We start from the raw sequence: 14,600 nt of genomic DNA on the forward strand, positions 1-14,600 counted from the left end.
GTAAGTCGCATGGTTGCAAGCCAGACGTTGACTGTTTTGTTGACTGTCTCCTTTTATTTCCTATGCAGCAATTTTACTCTTTCACGGAACCACAGGGCCTGCTGGCTTCCATTGTTTTTGTCTAGTCAAGACTGTCAAGGTAAGTCGCATAGTTGCAAGCCAGAGCCTGAATGTATGTGTGATGAGGAAACAACGACAAACTCGCCGGTTTCCAGTTGGGCCCAGGATCCTTTAATAATGACGCGGCAGACGGGAGCTTGCTACACGAAACACAGACTTTAAACTGACACGCTAACACGATACAGACGATTTACATACACATGTACGTGGGCTATAGTTCGGAAGTTGTCCTTCCATATAAAACACGTGCCTAACACTCGCCCGTATGCATCGTCGTTGCGGTGGAGCGCTGTTGTCGCGCCGCACCTTGTCGCGACGCAGGAGAAAACAGCAGGCCGGTAGAGCACCAGGCCACTGCTGTAGCTGGCCAGTAATGCCTGACCTGCTAGAACGGCAGGCTCGGTCGGCGGACAGGTAGCTCAGCAGGAAGCACCAGGCCGCTGGTGCATAGGAGAGTAGAGCCACGAGCCGGATCTACGACCAGGTCCGCACGGTAGCAGGACACCCGGTCGCCAGTCCTCGGGCTCGCTCAGCAGGCTGGTAGCTCAGGCGTCCCAGCAGGAAGCACTGCACCAGGCCGCTATCACAGCAGGTCGCTGGTGCGCAGGAGAGCCCAGCCACGAACTGGATCCCCGACCAGGTCCGCACGGTAGCAGGATACCCGGTCGCCGGTACCCGAGCCTGGAGCCGCCGTTTTGCGAGCTTGCGTTCGAGGCTGCCGCTCGCTCTCACGCTCTGCGTGCTCTCGTGTCGCTTCTTCGTTCGTGGCACGTGTCGTCATCTTCCATCATCACGAATCCTCTTCTTGTAGCCACAACACAATCATCATTCCAAGCAGGTCTTCTCGCCACCACACGCCACTATCCACATCATCACAGTATGCTTATTCGGTCGCTTTGTGCGTGCACAATCTCTGCATTGTTTCCATACTTTTGGCATTTGACCATTTGTATATGCTGCTACAAATTTGTTGATCGTGCTGTAGGGCATATGTTCTGCAAACAGATGAACAGGGGCTAAACGGTGTTTGCTTCGCACAGTTTCATGCACACCTAATTAATCTTAAGGGAAACCTGTCGGAGCATGCAAGGCTTGACTGTTAAGTGGCTTCTTTTGATTTCTATGCACCTCTTTTGTGTATTGTTATTTCTTATTTGGCACCATGTGGCTGCCATTTCTGTTAGTCTTGGTAAGCCAGAGCTTAACTATAATTGTATTGCTGTTGAAAATGCTTGCTGTTTACTGATAACTGTGGTGTTGATATATAGTTTACGTGCTTTTTGTTCACTTTTTTCTTCACTGTTGTATTACAGAGCAAACTTCTGTGGGCAGCCAGTGGTATCCAAAAGCGAAGGGACCTGGATTGCTGTGGTTACTGCAGCTGCGTCTTATTTTATGTGGTCACCTTTTCTACTGTATTTAAAAATTTTGTAAAATCATTCTGCATGTCCTTTAATTTATTAGACAATAAAGCCGCTTTCTCACGAGGTCAGGTTGTATTTTTTTCTGCGTGTTGTTATGCACATTTTATATATGTTAAAACATTTTATGCAAGTTATTATAAATAATATAATGTAATGCTTCAATTTAATTTTCAGTTCTATATAGTAACATGTGTGCTACGAACCTAGCATACGGATGCATGGTATGCTGAAGTGGCCATTAATTTTGCTTACCACGTCACTGTAGGATGACAATATATAAATGCTGCTTTAAAGATAGCTTTAAAAGCCTGCATATTGTTTCTGAAGCCATTATGCTTTATGACTTAAGAAATACGCAGGCTTTTATAGCTTAATTAAGAGTTTCGCTAGACGTCCCCAGAATTCTGCTATAATTTATAACAGAATTCTCGGAACGTCTAATAAAGTTCTTAACTTGTTCTTGTCAATATGTTTTATAAAAGCCTGCATAATGCTTCCGGAGCCATGATTACAGAATTCTGAGAACGTCTAATACAATTCTTGAAGTTGTTGTTGTCGAGATGTTTATTAGCCAACTTTTAGCGTAACGTTAGCAGGGCTTACTGAAGTACCTGTAGACATCCGCGGCTAGAAAATGTCTTGACCAGGACAGCTATTAGACTTTTGAATTATCCGTTCAAGACATCTTTTAGACATCAAATAGCTTCTTGTGTGTTTCGTGGGTTCCATGAACGAAATGCAACTACGGAGAGTGCATTTTTATGCTGCCAGATTTAGTAGTTACCGAAAACACAGTTTGCCTGTTATGCTAAACAGGCAACAAGTGATGGCCGTAAGCAACAACACCGCTCGTTGAGTACGGCGGGCATCGGCATTTTCGCGTGCCAGTGCTGCTAGGTGGTCGGTCTCGCCGTTTTCGATGTGCCCGGTATGCCTTCTCGTCTCGGTGTGATCACTTCTGATATGTGCATGAGAAATGTTCATATATGCTTCGAACACTTCCTCATTATTTGGTACGAGCGGTGCACCGTTTCTACTGTACTTGAAGCGAACAGCGAGCGGTGGCCGTACGCGTGCCGATGGAAACAAATGCGCCGTTCTTGCGTTGCATAAGTACTCTGGGCGCAGTGTCGCCCCTTCAAAGAGGTATGGCCACTGTGGTCGAGACTCGGCTATAAAAGCGTCTTTTATCATCCTCTTAGCGTACGTTCAGTACAGGTCTAACAGTGGCAAATGCATGAACTCTGCTGATATATACAATACGGCTAACCTCCGCTGAGCGGAATCGACCCCAGCTTAAACTTGATGTGGGCGGCTGGCGAGTGCTCACGTTCGTGCATTTCAACTTCAGAAGCATGTTTGGACTCATATTCGGTACGAATAAATCTGAATAACAGGAATACAGGCGTAGGCGGTGTGTCAATCGTGTTACGGTGCGATGTATTCGTTCAGAGGCACATCGCACGGTGACTGGTTTTGTCGGCGTAGCTGCGCGAAATCCCGTCGTCATATTTCGACGACTTGAGGGTGTAAGTCGCACCAGACTCATTGCCGGCCTCGGCATCCTGTCCAACAAGCGGCCACTCACACAAAACGAAAATTACGACTGACGCACAAACGCATTTCAGGCTCGCTTCTTGCAGCGTGCGTCCCGCGGGGGCCCCGACGAAGTACATATTGTTTCTCGCGGAGCCCGCTAAGGTGGCGCCACAGCGCAATGCAAAAGGCGGATTTCTACGTAGCTTGCTGCGAATAAAGTTCTGAGCATAGCGCAGTCTAATACGCGTCTCGAAGCGCAAGCTGTCACAAGGAAAGAAGACGAGGAAGTGCACTGGCGTTTTAAAGAGCTGGGGCCGTATTCTGTAACGCTTTGGTTTTCGAAGAATTCGGTTTGCGTGCATCGATTGGTCGCCGCCTGGATGACGCCATCGCCTCAGGGCGCGAACGCATTTTTTGATGACGTCACGCACATGTCAATCACGCGGAAACCGAATTTGTCGTCTGCTACAAAACGAAGCCGCGCGCGCTGCTTCGGTCTGATCCGAAGCGCAGTGTGCCGTGTGCAGAGCCTGTGCGTGCCGTGTGCACGGGCGAGATCGCGGCACTCGGAACAAAATGACGGCGTGTGCAGTGCATGTGGCGCCTGTTATCGTGCTTTTAGCGAGCCTCCGTGATGGACAGCGACGACCTCGACAAGACGCCTTTGAGATGACAGACGAGGAATTCAGGAGACAATTCAGATTCTCAAAAGAGACAGCGCTCCGACTGTGCGAGGAACTTGAGTGTTTATTGGGGCCGCAACGCGAAGTTAGCGTACGACGTCCCACCTAGCGGCATAAACGGGTCAACCGAAGTACAACTCACCGCCAGTACAACTCACACACGTTTCATATTGAAAAATATAAACCTCATCAATACCATGAACAAATTATTTTTATTTACCAAGAAGCGCTCGTAAATTGCTATATTTTTGCTCGGTTTGTGACGTTCACTGCCACAAAAAAACCTTCGCACCGATTGGCCTCTGTCCTTCCACTTGTTTTCATTACGTCAACGGACCGCCCCAATGTGACGCCACCGCCAAACCGAATCCTTCGAAAACCGAAGCGTTACAGAATACGGCCCTTGGATGGCTTTGACGCGAGCGTATAGTATATATATGGGCGTGCGGTCTGAACGAGTTAAGAAGATTCAGTCTATGCGTAAGAACCTTCTTCGTTAAACTCCTTTCTGGCACAAAGCGAGTACGGACATTTTTGAAAGCGCGAGCAAGGAAGAAGGAAGCCTCCGGCGCTGGCTTCCTTCCTTGCTTGCGCGTGGGAGATGAGTGCGTTCGCTCTCCGTGACAGCGCGCGTCCCCGCTCGGGCATACGGCGCGCGGCGAAGATTTTATCTATACGGAACCTCACGGCGACGACGACGGCGACGCCGACGGCAGAAATCCGGTGGAAGTGTCCATATAATTGCTATCGCAATAAAACCATCAGCCTTTAGCAATGGCTGGACCTCGGAGAGCGCGCGCGCAACCACGAAATTCGTCGTTCTCGCCTCAAGGGGCCAGTGTCGCCACGTGCCAACTTATTGCTCTCCTCTCAAAAGCGACCGACCCGGTCGCTTCAAGGGCAGCGGGCGAGCACTATAGGCACCGTGCATTGCAGCTTGCGCGCGGTCTATGCGCCACTACAAGCGAAGCTTTGGGACGGCCAGTGTCAAAACCAGCAAAACTGGAGAGACGCTGTATACATTCGCCGTGATACTTTCGATCGCTTATCACGAAAGAAGACTATCCGAGTTGTGAAAATATCAAAGTGCGCATGCTCTGCATATGATAGCACGCGTTCGCAATAGATATGAGCAGCGGGAACAATTGTGAGCTTGATATCGTCAAAGCGCAGGGCATACCTCTCAGACGAGCGACAATAAGGAAGCCGTTGTCGTTTAGAATGCCGCATCATTTTCATCGCCTCTCTAGCGGCCGGCGTTGGCAATACTGGAGCGAAACATGAAATGTCGTAGCGCCATCTGAACAGTGAACGGTGCCCATAGGCAAGAGTGCGAACATGAAAAAAAAAAAAAAAAAAACAACACGCACAGGAATTTACACAATGCTGAAGCGGTTTGTGAGAGTTACTTATCCCTCGCGTGCGTAGAACGGCTTCATCCGTACTACGTGGACGACTTCAGCACGGGGACGGCGCCGGTTCGAACTAGGATCAGAGCTTTGAGGCACCCCCTCGTAGTTCACATCACTGAGGCGGCGTACAACTTCGTAGGGGCCGAAATAGCGGCGCAGCAATTTCTCCGAGAGCCCACGGTGTCGGATAGGTGTCCACACCCACACGTGGTCGCTTGGTGAGTACTGGACGTTCCGTCGGGTCCGGTTGTAGCGGCAGGCGTCGGTATTCTGCAGGGTGCGGATGCGATTCCGAGCAAGCTGGCGAGCTTCCTCTGCTTTCTCGACGAACTTTTCAGTGGTGTCATTCCTTGTGGTTCCGTGGTCTACCGGGAGCATGGCGTCTAAGGGGGTTGTAACGCGACGTCCGTAAACTAGCTCGAATGGTGTAAACTCGGTGGTCTCCTGCACAGCGGTATTGTAAGCAAACGTCACGTATGGCAAAATTTCATCCCATGTTTTGTGTTCCACATCAATGTACATGGATAGCATGTCGGCCAATGTTCTGTTCAGGCGCTCTGTTAAGCCGTTAGTCTGGGGATGATAGGCTGTGGTCCTTCGGTGGTCGGTGTGAGTCAGCGCGTGACGACTTGTTGCAACAACTCCGCTGTAAACGCTGCGCCGTGGTCAGTAATGAGCACAGCGGGTGCACCTAGACGAAGCACGATGTTGTGGAAGAAGAAGCTGGCGACTTCAGCAGCAGTTCCCCGCGGCACAGCTTTTGTCTCCGCATAGCGAGTTAAATAATTGGTTGCCACGATTATCCACTTGTTTTGCAAGGAAGACGTGGGGAACGGTTCAAGAAGGTCCATTCCCACTTGCTGGAACGGCGCCGGAGGCGGATCCAAAGGCTGAAGGAGGCCGGCAGGCTTGACGGGTGGGACTTTACACTTCTGACAGTCACGGAACGTTCGTACATAGCGCTGAACCGACGAAAATAGGTGTGGCCAATAGTATTTCTGCCGTATGTGCGCTAATGTTCTCGCGAAGCCTAAGTGGCTGGCACAGGGATCGTCGTGACACGCTTGTAAAACTTCCTCGCGCAGCGCCGTCGGAACCACGCGAAGAAACGTTTCTTCGCTGTTCTCGAAATTTTTCTTGTACAGGACATCGTTCCGCAGGCAGTACGATGTCAATCCTCGTGAACAACAACGTGCGCTTCCTCGAGATATCGGATGACTGGAAGCAGTTCAGAGTCTGCACGTTGATAGTCAGCCATGCGCACCACGTCGACGACACCATGAAACGGCAAATCTAGCTCCAAGTCGGAGGATGTCAAGGGAATAGGAGAACGTGACAAGCAGTCAGCGTCGCTATGCTTATGGCCCGATCTGTAGACAACAGTTATGTCGTATTCCTGGAGGCGGACGCTCCAACGAGCGAGGCGACCTGACGGGTCTCGTAGATTGACAAGCCAGCAGAGCGAATGGTGGTCACTGATCGCTCGAAATGGCCGGCCGTATAAGTAAGGTCGGAACTTGCTGATTGCCCACACGACTGCTAAACATTCTTTTTCGGTGGTTGAATAATTAGCTTCTGCTTTTGTAAGACTACGGCTCGCGTACGCAATTACACGTTCTGCGCCGTCTTGCCATTGAACCAGAATGGCCCCGAGTCCTACTTTGCTTGCGTCTGTGTGAATTTGAGTTGCCGCGGTGTCATCAAAATGCGCCAGCACTGGAGCGGATTGAAGACGTTTGCGCAATTCGGTGAAGGCCTGCTCTTGGTCTTCCGTCCACGCAAACCGCACATCTTGTCGCGTCAGTCTCGTGAGAGGTTCAGCAATCCTTGAGAAGCCTTCAACGAAACGACGTTAGTAAGTGCAGAGGCCCAGGAACCGCTGAACAGCCTTCTTGTCTTTAGGGCGAGGAAACTCAGCAACGGCAGCGAGCTTTTCTGGGTCTGGTCGTACTCCTTGGGAGCTGACCACGTGGCCTAAAGACTTGAGTTCCTGGAAGCCAAAGTAACATTTTTCAGGCTTGATGGTGAGGTTTGCCTTGCGTGTTGCGGTAAGGACACTTCGTAGCCGGGTGAGAGGTTCATCGAACGTGCTGGAAAACACAACAACGTCGTCTAGGTACACTAGACACGTCTGCTACTTTTGTCCGACGAGTACAGTGTCCATCATTCGTTGAAACGTAGCAGGAGCGGAACAGAGACCGAAAGGCAGGACTTTAAATTCGTATAGCCCGTCGGGAGTCACGAAGGCGGTTTTTCCACGGTCACGCTCATCCACTTGGATTTGCCAGTACCCTGACTCTAGGTCTAACGAAGTAAGGAACTCAGCATGACGCAGACGGTCCAAAGCGTCATCGATCCGTGGCAGGGGGTAAACGTCGCGTTTGGTGACTCGGTTAAGCCGTCTGCAGTCAACGAAGAAGCGGAGTGTGTTGTCTTTCTTTTTTACTAGTACGACAGGCGACGCCCACGGACTTGTCGACGGCAGGATGATGTCATCATTTAGCATTTCTTGAACTTGACGCTTAATCGCCTCCCGCTCCATAGGTGACACGCGGTACGGATGCTGACGAACAGGCAGCGCCGACTCCTCTGTAACTAACCGGTGTTGCGTAATGGAGGTGCGCTGAACTTTAGATTCTGTGGAAAAACAGCCAGAGAAATCTGTCACTAGGCCCAGCAGCTGATCCTATTGTACATCTGCTAAGTCCGCACGTATGTCACGTGTGGACTCGGGTACTCAGGCTGGGGTGAGTTGTTGCATCCGGTGAAGTCACTTGTAACGTGCCGACGTCGGAGAAGTCAGCAATGTCGTTCAGAAAGGCTACAGCTGTACCTTGAGGGACGTGCTGATACTCATGGCTGAAGTTTGTCAACAAAACTTGCGAGCACTTATTCTGTATTCGAACAAGGCCCCGGGAGACGCGGATGTGTCTTTCGAGCAACAGCGGGATATTTGCCTCGGCAATACCCTCATAGTCGTCGAAAGCGTTGCAGGTTACGAGGGTCAATACGCTGCTCCTTGGCGGCACCGTGATGTTCTCGTCGACAATCCTCAAGGCGTTGACATACGTGTCGTCAGTGCTGCTCCCTGCTAAGGCCTGCGCCGTCGAAAACGTTACCAGCGACTTTCGTAAGTCAATCATGGCTCCATTAGCCTGCAGAAAGTCCATTCCCAGAATTAGGTCCCTCGAACAGCTTGGGAGGATAACGAAATCTCCGAGGTACGTAAACCCACGAATGCTAAACTCGCGCTGTGCATCTTCCTACCGGGGTTAGCAGATGGCCTCCAGCAGTGCGAATCTGCGACCCAGTCTATTCGTTAGAAACTTTCTTCGGCTTGCAGGCAAGGTCCATGCTCATAACTTAGGTGTCCGCTCCAGTGTCGATTAACGCTGTTATTTCTTCGTCGTCTACGGTGACGGGAATGTTCGACGTTTCTACCTCTCGTACGGTGTTTGACTGCGTCTGTACGTCTGCGTCGTTCTGTTTTCGTCGTTGTCGTCGTAGTGGAGGATCTTGCACACAGTCGACGTCAGCGGCCTCACCTCCGGAGGTCGCTGAACTCAGTTATCCCGACCCGCCGAGCTAGGCGAGCGGCGTCTCAGAGCGCTGCGAGAGAAGGCTTGGCTTGGTGATGGTGACCTGTAACGAGCAGGAGACGACGAACGGGGCTCGTGCCATCGTTGATCACCATTGCGACGATTCGCGACGCAACTCTCTATTTCCGGAGGCCGCTCACCAGGTCGTGGACGAGGTGCATTCGGCGAGAATCCACAGAGCCCCACATGACGCTAAGGACACATTCTGTAGATGGGCCCGGCTTCGCCACAATGATAACAAAAGGGGCTTGTAGCCTGCGGTGCGCCAGACGTCGCTCTTCCTATTTCTTGCCTCGGCGATGTGCGGTGGACTGCGCGGCCTGAAGCTCACGTCCATTTGTTGAGCGGGGTGTACCATGCTATACGCACTTGAGGGTGGTGGACGGCGTACTGCTTCAGCGTAACTCATTTCAGCACGCGGTCCCTGCTGGCGTGCCTCGTACTGTCCAGGAACATGGACGGCCTGTCGGACCTCGGCGCGCACCATTTCCGCAATGGAAAGTTGTCCCACAGAGGCAGCGGTTGTCTGCATCTTCTGCAGTTCCTCCTTGATGACAGCCCTAATGAGTTCTCGCAAGGCGCCAATGTCGTTGCCGATGGTTACGGCAGAGAACTCCCTCGAAATCACGGCGTCGCGGTTGTATTGCCTGGCCCGCTGTTGAAGGGCCTTTTCCATGGCAGTGGCTTCATCGTGGGACTCTGCAAGTGTCGTCAGCGCATTTCGAATGAGGCCAGCAAAGATTGCCTCTTTGACGCCGCGCATTAGGTGGCGCACCTTCTTTGCTTCAGTAATAGAGGGATCCGCACGTCTGAACAGCAGCCGATTCATGTCTTCTAGGTACGCCGTCACTCGCTCATTCGGGCCTTGAATGCTCGCCTCCATTGCTAACTCCGCCCTCTCCTTCCTGTCCGCCCTGACGAAGGCATTGAGGAACAACTACCGACGAAATTCTTCCCATGACGTCAGTGTCGCCTCGTGGTTCTCAAACCATGTTTTGGCGGAATCTTCAAGAGCGAAGTACACGTAGCGTAGCTTACGCTCGTGGGTCCACTCGTTGAGGTTGGCGACCCGGTCAAAATGGTCAAGCCAGTCGTCGGCGTCCTCTGAAGCACTCCCGTGGAACGGATTTGGCGTCCGGGTCTGATTGACGACCACGCGCGATGCTGCAGTAGCGGCAGGAGGTGGTTGGTTCGTCATTCTACTTCGTTCAGGTAGCAGACCGTGCTGTGGCTGGAGTCCCTGGAGACGTCGGCTGGTACGTACGTGCACAGGAGTAAGCTCGGTCGAACTACTCGCCGGGCTTAGGTCTGGGGTACGCTCCGGAGATCTTAACATCGACCGTACCCAGCACTTCCACCAGAAATGTCACCCAGCTAGTACAGCTAGAATAGTTTACCAGCAACAGATAGGCAAAAAAAAAAACACGTCAGCCTTTAGCAATGGCTGGACCTCGGAGAGCGCGCGCGCAACCACGAACTTTGTCGTGCTCGCCTCAAGGGGCCAGTGTCACCACGTGCCAACTTATTTCGCGTCAATATTAACACTCATAAACCACTGAAATGGGTTTGGACGTGGGTACTAAGTGAAGAAAACACTAAAGGGTAATATTAGAAGCCATAGTCATGAGCATGACTCAACAAAAATGAAAATGACTCAGCGAAAAAAGATTGACACTCAGAAACCACTGAAATGGATTCGGGCGTGGGTACCTAATGAAGAAAACACTAAAGGAAAGTGGTAGAAGTAAGTCATGAGCATGACTCAGCAAAAAGGACAATGACTCAGCGAAAAAGGACTAACACTTAGAAACCACTGAGATGGGTTCGGACGTGGGTACTAAGTAAAGGAAAAGGCTAAAGGGCAATAGTTGAAGTCAGTCATGTTTGTAGTCATAGTTGAATGGTAGAAGAGTTGGTTGACTAGTCATAGTTGAATAGTTAAATCATAGTTGCCATGGTTGAAGTCATAGTTACGTCTTCTAGGCGTTTCTAAAGTAGCCTGCAGGACCTTACAATAAAGTTATCCCATCCATCTAAGGGGACTCCTGAGGACTCATGACGTGAATGTCACGACATGCGTGTCATGTAGGTATCGTTTGCAGCTCGATCGTCATATGCAAATGACATCTAGGACGGAAGAACGTGAACAAGCTGTGCTAGTATCGTAAACTTCGCGCTAGGCCAGGTGCACACCACCCCCGCTGCACACAAACCACGCATTTCGCATTGAACAGCGCGTGGTCGACGCAATCACCGACTTGTAGGATGATCCCTCAAACTCCGTCAAGCCAGTGCACATAGTTACGTAAAGCTGTGGTTCGCTAACTCCATTGCCGAGGCGCTATGCCCCATCAATATTTCGACCGTCAGCACCACCGAATCGTTCAGAAATACGCGTGTTACACGGCTTTCCGCCAAGAAACACTGAACCCACTGCCATTGCGCGGTCGTAGAATATAAAGCCCGGTCGGCGTGGGCAGTGCCTCAAAAGGCCCTCAAAAGCTTGTATACAACGCCTGTGTGAAATGTGAAGCCTGCATAAATGTTGAGAGAGAAGCGGAACGGCGCGATAGAGCATACTTATCAGAGTAAATGATTCAAGGCTGCAAAGCATATGATTAGTTTTTTTGTTTCTTTTTTTTCAGGGGTGGGGCTGCAAAACCAAGTTTTCAAAAGCAGTTATGTCTCGTATGGCTTAGTCTTTCTTCTTTGGCATATTTGCTTCGGTCGCTGAAATGTGCTGGATATCATTGCAGGCTTGGAAAATCACCCTTTGCAAAGCGATGCATCATTGCAATAGTAATGTATCTCGTCGCCATAAGGAGCGGTCGTAATTCCCTACTTTCCTAGAGTAACCAAGTACAGACGCCACAAACAAGCACGGCAGAAATAATGCCAAAATAATTTTTATAAAAAGGCTATATCGTAGCGAGCGTGGTATTTTGCAAAGTTGCTAGGCGAGGTGTACATACCTTGCCTTAATAACGTGAGTTTCAGTATAATAAAGAAACATTTCGCTATTGAGCAATTTTATTAGAACTTTGGAAGCAGTATATATGTTTATATGGCAAATTTGGAGGTAATCACACGTTAATGCACCCATACTTTTTTATGTCTTGAAAATTGCACTAAATTTGAGATAATCGAATGTCAATGCTCAATGCAGGCAATATCAAAACACAGCGTGCCCCGCTGCTACGCCAGACGGGAAAGCTCCGTGATAAAATGTGTGACGAAGTTTGAATTATGGCATGTCGCGGGAAATATTAATACGGCGAGTCGCAGCAGATGCTTACCTCGCTAAACTTGCCGCATCTGTCACGACTGGATGCTATTGCTACGTGGCGCTTTTCCTCACGGTCTGGTTTCCGGCGGTTTCAGCGGTTTAGATATTTCCTGAATTGAGCGCTGCAATTAATTGATGAGTACCTCGAATTCGGGTTTCATTTTCAAGAAACGTGGGGTGCGTTAAAGTGCGTCTCTCTTCAACTTTCCTATATTAGCAACTGTCACCGAGGCTCTAATGAAAAAGTGAACCCCTTTTTCTTAACTATTCTTCCGAAACTCGCCTTATTAGTGGCAAGTATGAATGAATGAATGAATGAATGAATGAATGAATGAATGAATGAATGAATGAATGAATGAATGAATGAATGAATGAATGAACTTTATTTTCTCGTTCAAACGAGGGGAGACTGGGACTACAGGCACAGAGGCCTGACAGAGGTCCCAGCCCCCACAGTTACAACAGCGGTGATAACATACATTTCTTCATTGTATTGAGTAAACAAAACAAAAAAAAGCATTAGCACAAATGGTACCTATATGAACTTTTTATGTCATACATGCATACGTACAGATGTGAAAGAAACCAAATATCAATAACTAGTGAAAGCAATGTCTTCGGCGAGTAATAATGCACTAAGCTCTTTTTTGAACGAGCTTTCACAAGCGCTAAAATTTAACAGTTCTACTACCTTGTTCAATATTTCTGTCGATTGATATAGGAATGTTTGTTTTCCATAATTTGTTCTTGTTTTTGGAATGTGCCTGGTTTTCCGGCGTAGAGGGTAACGAGATATTTCATCATTGTCCGTTTTGGTGAATAATTTTTGTTTATGTACGGTGACCAGAAGCTTCTTATAGTATATTCTGTCTGCTCGAAGAAGGGAGTAGCGCTGAAATAATGGAGCTGTTTCAAGGTCTACGAAACGGCCATGGTGATTGCAGTACATACGAAGGATTAGTTTCTGTAAAAGAATTAATTTGTTGTAGTTTGTTTTTGAAGTTGTACCCCATACCAAGACCCCGTAGCAGAGTTTAGAGTAAAAAAGAGCATTGTATAACTGTTGTTTGAGCCAAAGCGGAATTAGATGTTTTATTCTATTAATGATACCGGCAGATTTAGACAGGTCATTGCAAAACATCCTTATATGTGAACCCCAGCATAAATGTTCATCAAACCATACGCCTAAGAATTTTTGTTCCTGGACATGGTTAATAGCCGTTTCATTGAAATAAATGTTAATCTCATTGGGTATGTTCTTGTTACGAGCTCTGAATAATATGTATGCTGTCTTTGCAGTATTTAATTCCAGACTATTCTCTCTCAGCCAAACTGACAAGCGATTTAGATACGCGTTAACAATATTAGTAAGTTCGGAAGTGTCATTGGATGTAAAAAATACGTTGGTATCATCGGCATACATTGCCAAGCCGGGTGAGTCAGGTATTCGTACAATATCGTTTACATAAATTAAGAACAATAGTGGGCCCAGTTTCGAGTCCTGAGGTACACCCTGCTTTATGGGTAAAATGTCAGAGGCAACAGAATTTATCTGAACAAATTGGTTTCGATTCGTTAAATAACTTCTTATTAAATCATTACCGACGCCACGTACCCCGTAGATTTCTAATTTATGTAAAATTTTATGATCAGTCGAGTCGAAAGCCTTCCAAAAATCTAAAAAAAGACCAAGTGTAACCTTCTGTTTTTCAATGTTCTCAATTATTTTATCTTTGATATCTAGAAGGGCTTGCTCTGCTGACCTATTTTTTGGAAACCATATTGGTACTTAGAGATTACGTTATGTTTCGTCAAGAAAGACCGCAACCTGTCAACCACGACACTTTCAAAAAGTTTTGAAAATATATTTAAGACCGATATTGGCCGGTAATTTGAGACTTGATCTTTCGCACCACCTTTATGGATTGGTGTTATTCGAGCGGTTTTTAGCGCATCAGGAAAAATTCCTGAAGATATTGACAATGTAAGCTAGAACGACACTTATTTCGCCCGAAACATATTTAATCGGCTCCGGCCGAATTCCGTCAGGTCCTGCCGACACTTCATTTTGTCTATCAGATTTTGCATCTCAACACTATCTGTGCGTTGCAGAAAGATGGAGCTTTGCTTCTTTCGCCTCCTCTCGAGGCACGTGAACCAGCTTGTAGAAAATGTTCGTTCATTTGACTTTTGTTCAGCAGTTGTATCTGTGACGTGCAACTTGACTTTCTACTCGTTATTTTATTCACAGCGTTCCATATCCGTTTTGGTTCGTTGCGTATGCCAGAAAACAATTGTTGGCAGTAATCTTGTTTGGCTTTCTTCAGTTTGCTTTGTAGGTGATTCCTGAACTTCTTGAATGCCGCGAACTGTTCTTGATCACGTGTTTTTATAAAAAGGTGGTACATCGCATTTTTCGTTTTTATGTCGTTATATAAACGACGGTTTATCCAAGGTACTTTCTTATTTCTGCTTCGTTCATATCGTAGCGGGAAAGCCGATTCATAAGAGCTTTGTATGTTTGAAAGAAAGATGTT

The sequence above is a fragment of the Dermacentor silvarum genome, chromosome 8 (assembly GCF_013339745.2).
Source record: "Dermacentor silvarum isolate Dsil-2018 chromosome 8, BIME_Dsil_1.4, whole genome shotgun sequence".
Classification (NCBI taxonomy): domain Eukaryota; kingdom Metazoa; phylum Arthropoda; class Arachnida; order Ixodida; family Ixodidae; genus Dermacentor; species Dermacentor silvarum.